The following is a 6,008-nucleotide window of genomic DNA, read 5'->3' on the forward strand; positions in this document are numbered from 1 at the left end:
CTAGGATCGAAGTAAGACTAACTTGCCTATAGTTTCCCCGGTCCTCCTTCTTACCCTTTTTGAAGATGGGAACCACGTTGGCCCTCTTCCAGTCCTCTGGCACCACACCAGAGCACCACGAGTGCTCATAAAGCCATGCCAGGGGTCCTGCAATGACCTCAGCCAATTCCTTTAGTACTCTAGGGTGGAGATCTTCTGGACCAACTGACTTGAATATGTCCAGTCCCTCCAGAATCTCCCTAACTAGTTCCTTATTAACCCTTGGCCTAGGTGTGCCTCCCCTGGGGCCTGAGGGGGGCCCAGCAGGGGTGTGGCTGGGCCCCCCTCATGTCAGCACTGTGGAAGGGAAGGGAGGGTTGCTCTAGCACCCGCCAGCTTCTAGCCTGAGCCACTGCAGGCATGTGCCTGCATTTCTGGGATGCCTTTCCAGTTAAAGACTGATTCTGCCTAGCCACATAAAACACACCTGCAAAGATTGAATCAATTCAGGCTCAGGCTTTTTGAATGTCTGTCCCTAGCCATAATGTACTCTCTTAGCCAATGCAAGTGAAATAAGCTTTCAGAGTCCCATGTCATGCACACTAACTGTTGGCCTGTGGAAAAGGGCATTTTCTGACTTGAGATTCAGGATTTCTATTGAGTATTTTACAGCCTGTGTCTAGTGGCATCTCTCTGTGAAGTCTAGCATATCCAGTTTGGTAGGAGCCTAAGCATTGCTGGGGTCTGGCATGTCTATCCTGCTACAAGGAATTCATGCATCTCTTCAGGTTGCTCCCTGACAGGAGTTAGAGAAATCCAGGTAAGCTGTTTTATAACTAGAGAGAGTCTCTTAAAACAGCCATAATCATGCCATGTGCTGTTTCAGCAGTGTGGTGGAGACAGAGGTGCTATTTTGAGAATGGTTGCTGCTAGTGAGTGAAAGAAGAATGTGTGGTGTAGATTTTAGGAGCTGTTAAGAGTTGATTGAATAAAACCCAGACACCAAGCTGCAGGTCCTGGAATGCATCAGGTTGTCTTCACTATTGCAGTGTCAGGGTTCTTTCTCCTACCTTAATGATGACGATGTTTTATAGATGCTACATATCAATTGCATCAGTCTATCCCAAAGCACTCCACAAAGGAAATGCCATTATCCCCATTTTACAGTGGAGGAAACAAGCCCACCGAGGCAAAGTTATTTGCCCACAGTCACCCAGCAGGCCAGAGGAAGAGCCAAGAATTGAATCTATATCTCCCAAGTTGTAATTTGTAGTTTTACTTGACATCTCCACTGATCCCGCCTATATTGCAAAAAGAGTAGAAGTAGGAGATCTCTCTTTTGGACGGTAGTAATAGGTCAGTATGCTAACATTTTTTTGTTCAACACAATCTATTCAAGATTATTTATTAAGAATCTAATTCATTTTTTACATAACTGATGTGTCTCTGCATTAAAATACTCACTATAGTTATTTTAATAACATTTTTCTCTTTCTCCAAGTTTCATTTCCTTTGAGCTTCTGCTATTCTCAATACAAAGAAGATCTTAACAGCCCTGCAGAATGACAGGGAAATAACTTAAAAAAATACACAAGAAAAACCCAGAATACAAATGTTTACATTTTCCAAAGTAACTAGTGATTTGGTGAACCTGATTTTCTGAAGGTTAGGAGTTGAACATTTGCTGAAACTCAAGGCCAGGGAAGGTGTCTCAAACTTGGGTGCTCAACAGCTGAGTCACCCAAAATCACTGGTTGATTTTGGAAAGATTTACCTTATAATCTAGTGGTCATTTGATGGCCATTGCACAAAAAGATACAATTTAATCAGTTTAATCCTGGCTCTCTGCTCAAAGTGGTTCTTTTTCATTCCAAGAGTTTGCCAAAAGCAATGACTGTGCAATTAAGGCCTTTCTGGCTGTGGGTTGTTCCCTGCAAGGTCTCAAATAATGAGATGCTTCAAATTCCAACATCCCATTGATCTTGTTCTTGGAACTCCCTCTTTCCCCTCCCCCAGTACAAAGAGAAGTCTTCTAATCTCTTTTCAGATATAGTGGGTAAAACTGGCTGTGCCTTCCCTGCCTCCCTCCCTCACTTTTGAATTTATTCTGTAGTGCTGCTGGCATATGATACCCTGTGCTATACAATTGGACTTCGAAGCTTTTTGTAGCTAGAATGCTGTGACACCTTATACATGTGTGAATGTAACTATCTGTTCATCTCAGACCCCTTTTCCCCTGACTGCTTATGTTTTCCTAGGATGCTCCTCCTTTGACTTTGACTTGTCTACTATATTAACTGATGAAACCACAGTAGTGTGAAAGAAGTGTACCACATGCCCAGAAGATGTTTTGTTGGGTGAGCAAACTTACAGTTAGTTGTAAAAAAACACCACGAAGACCAAGGGAAGAATGTACCATAAGGCTATGGAGGTATTTTAAGAGGAAGATGGGAAAGTATGAAAAAAAGTTCTGGGAGATGCAAGGAGAGATCTGGAAGTTTTGGAGATACTTGGGATCAAGAGAAAGGTGAGTTGAAAAAGCTTTGAAAATAAATATGCAAATAAAATGTTCAACATCATTGGCACAATGCTTGGATAGAAACTCAAACTTGTGGCCAACCAGCTCATACTTCATAGATTTGCTGAGCAGGCTACTATGGACATTTGGGACTTAATTGCCCCAAGGGGTTAAGCCTTGGAGCTACCTCTTCTCACAGAAAAGTCTCTATTATGTCACCTAAAACAGAATCTCCTATATTTGTACTGGCACAGTGCCCCAGATGGCACAGTGGAGCAATTGTGATTCTAGTCGGTTAGAGGGCTGTGTTTTCTCTATACACTTTAGCTAGCAGTGTTGACGCAACAGTCCCAATTAGCCAGCCCCATGCTAATTAACCTAACTGCCTGCACTGAGATTATACTTACTCTGGTTTAGAAGGCCATCTTAGGTAGAGTAGCATGCTGTGTTTGACAGCCACGGTAAGTTTGCTCTGTATACATAGCCATAATGACAGTAACACTTAAGGACTGGAATTGTGGGAGTGTGGCACATGACAATGTCTAAAACTGCCCCCAGAATCATAAACAGTGGTTATCTACCTTTTTTTAGATTTGAGGTACCCCTGGATAGATTCGGGGCACCCCTTAGAAAGTATCAGCTTTTAGTTTTCTCTCTCTATGCCTACAAAGAAATAATAGAGCATTTTTTTCCTGTTGCAGAGAACTCATAAAGACCACATGTCTTTCTGTGGATTTCTATTTGAAATCTCTGGGTTTTTCTTGTGGATTATGTTTGTAAATCTAACAGTGCTAACGTTGGGTGGCACCCCACAGCACCCCTGAAAGGGTCTCAAGGTACCCAAGGATGCTGTGGCACAATGGTTGAGAATCACTGATCTAGAGAACCTCAACTTTTTAGGCAGAAATAATGCTGTAGCATTTGTTATAAACTATCTGGTAGTTGATGGGGGAGTTGCATATTTGACCAGCATATAGTGTTGAACCATCACACTTAATTTGTATTTAGCTACTAGACAGTCTGAAGAAAAAGTTGCCATATATTCAGAGACAATCAGAGAGAAGGTGAGAGCCCTCCTGTTGTAAGGCCTGGCTGTGGCCAGGTCAAAGGCAGCCTGTTTGTCTGTGCTTAGACATTTGGGTCTTTCTTGTGGAGGTTAGTGGGTAAGGCACCAGTGTGGTTGAATTTCACTCTACCATTGTCTTTCCAAGGCTGAGTACAGAGTCTATTTTGTTTCTTTAAAACAAAAGGACAAAGAGACTTAAGTTCTTTATCCACAAACTGCGTACATGGTAGGTCAAAGTCAGCTTTTCCCACACTGTACTCTATCACCAGGCCTGACCTAGATCACAAGAGAACGTGCACAATTTAGGCATCAGTCCCAGGGGACCTCAGCAGTTTAAATTCTTCCTTCTCACCCTCCCACATCTATCATACTAAATAGCATTCCTTGCAAAACTCCCCCTCCTTGATGTTTAAAAATGAAAATTTACATTCTTGCTGAAGGCACCAAGAATCCAGTAGGGAACAAGGATATACCTGATTTTTCAAATCCCTCTGAAAAACGTGTTTCCTACTGGGGCCACAAAGTCTGAGTTCTGAAACTAAGCAGATGAACTTTTACAAAGCTCCCTGCATTGCAGCCATATGGAAAACTCCCATTGGCTTCAGTGGGAGAAGAGAGATATCAATGCAGAATGCTTTTTGAAAATGCTGCTCCAGTGAGAGAATAAAATGGAAAAACGAAACAAAAACTAATCCTAGCACTCACCACTTTCTCTGTGTGTATGTTTAAGGCTCAGGTCTTGACATTAAGCTTGCAGATAAAGTAATTCACAGGTTTCTACAGGATCAAGTCCCACAATTCAACTCTGTTTGGGACACATCACAGTAAGAGTTTTGTGGAAGTAGGCTGTGTTGAGAGATTCTAAATAGCCCCTGCTTTCAGCTGGATCAGACATTCCCTGAAAAGTCTTCCTTGAGACACTTCTGTCCCTGCAAAGTGAAAAGGGAGAGCAGGGGCTGGAAAAATCCCTGTCTGCTCAAGATGTAAGTTTCAATAGTTCTCATCTGAGCTGAAATGATTAATATGGCTCTTTTGAATGCCTCTGTCCTAATGCTGCTATTTCTAGCCTCGCTGTTATTTTTATTATTTATATTGCAGTAGCTCCAAGAGTCTCAGGTAGGCTTGGGTTCTGTTTCCTCAAAGGCCAAAATGCCCTAAGACAGTCACCATCCCATAGAAATTAGGATCTTAGCTTAGCATAACTTGTGGACAATACAAGTAAGTAGGTGAAAGGGAAAAGCAGGATGGAGTAACAGTAATACAAGCCTCAGGTGTGTTTTCAGCCTGTACCGTATGTGTTTGACAGGGGTGAAGAACAAACATCAAAGACAGCACTGAGTCACTAAAACATTAACAGACCTTCCAGCCAGATGCAGTCAGTGCCAGAGGCAAGTTGGTAGGGGGCTCTCAGTGAGATGATGGCATCATGTCCCAGTTGACAGGGAAGGAGTGAGGATGGTAAGAGGAACAGGGCAGTTTAATTTCTGGGGGAAGTGTCTACCTTTCCTTTAGAGCCATGATGTTGCCATTGCTCTAACTGAAAAATCTGTGCCAGGCCCCCAGAGTTGCAGATGATGATAATTTACTTACAATCTGGGTTTTGAGACTCCAGGGTGCACTCTGGTCCAGTTTTCAAGCTTTCCTTGCAAACGTGAGAGCTAGACTCATACTTTTTTGTAAGCTGAAAAGAAATTGTGGAAATTCTCCCTGGAGCTGAGGCTGTAAGAGTGCCAAATATTGAGAGACCTGTAAAATTACACAGAATGGCAATGCTGGTTTCAGCTCACGTGAGCTTGCCTCTGTCCAGTGGGCTTCTGGAGTTTGAATGACCCAAAAACAAACCTCCTCAGAGACTGTAGCATTTCACTTGGTTTTGTAGTGAAAGTAGGGTGAGAATTTGGCGTGTGTAATTTTGTTCTGAACTGGCCTTGGGGAAGTTTCACAACGTGCTCAGGGAACATGGGCTAACTTCCTAGTTTGGAATCATGCTTGAGACTCTGTGTACATTGCCTCCAAAATGTCTAGGGAGTGCCTGCCTCACCTATGCCACAGCCAGACAAAATGAAAGGTAGCTCTCTTTAGAGCAGCACTGGGCACTCACCAAAAAGCACATTGGTGCTGGGCATGTGCCAAGCAGCAACCACATTACATATTGTGAGGGGCATTGCCCAAGCCTTGCAGACATGCTGTGCTTCCTTGTGGTGCTTGTTAGCATGGTCAGAGGCACTGTAGATGGATGCATTTTGCTTCACAGTTTCATAGTTAGTAGGGTCAGAAGGGACCTGAGCAGAGCATTAAGTCCGACCCCCTGCCATGGCAGGAAAGAGTACTGGGGTCAAACGACCCCAGCAAGGTGTACATCCAGCCTCCTCTTAAAGACCCCCAGGGTACAACTGTGAAGTAGCGCCTCCTGATATCTAGCCTAAATCTACCTTCTGCCAGCTT

The sequence above is a fragment of the Gavialis gangeticus genome, unplaced genomic scaffold, assembly GCF_001723915.1.
Source record: "Gavialis gangeticus isolate Ggan-Ray unplaced genomic scaffold, GavGan_comp1, whole genome shotgun sequence".
NCBI lineage: Eukaryota > Metazoa > Chordata > Crocodylia > Gavialidae > Gavialis > Gavialis gangeticus.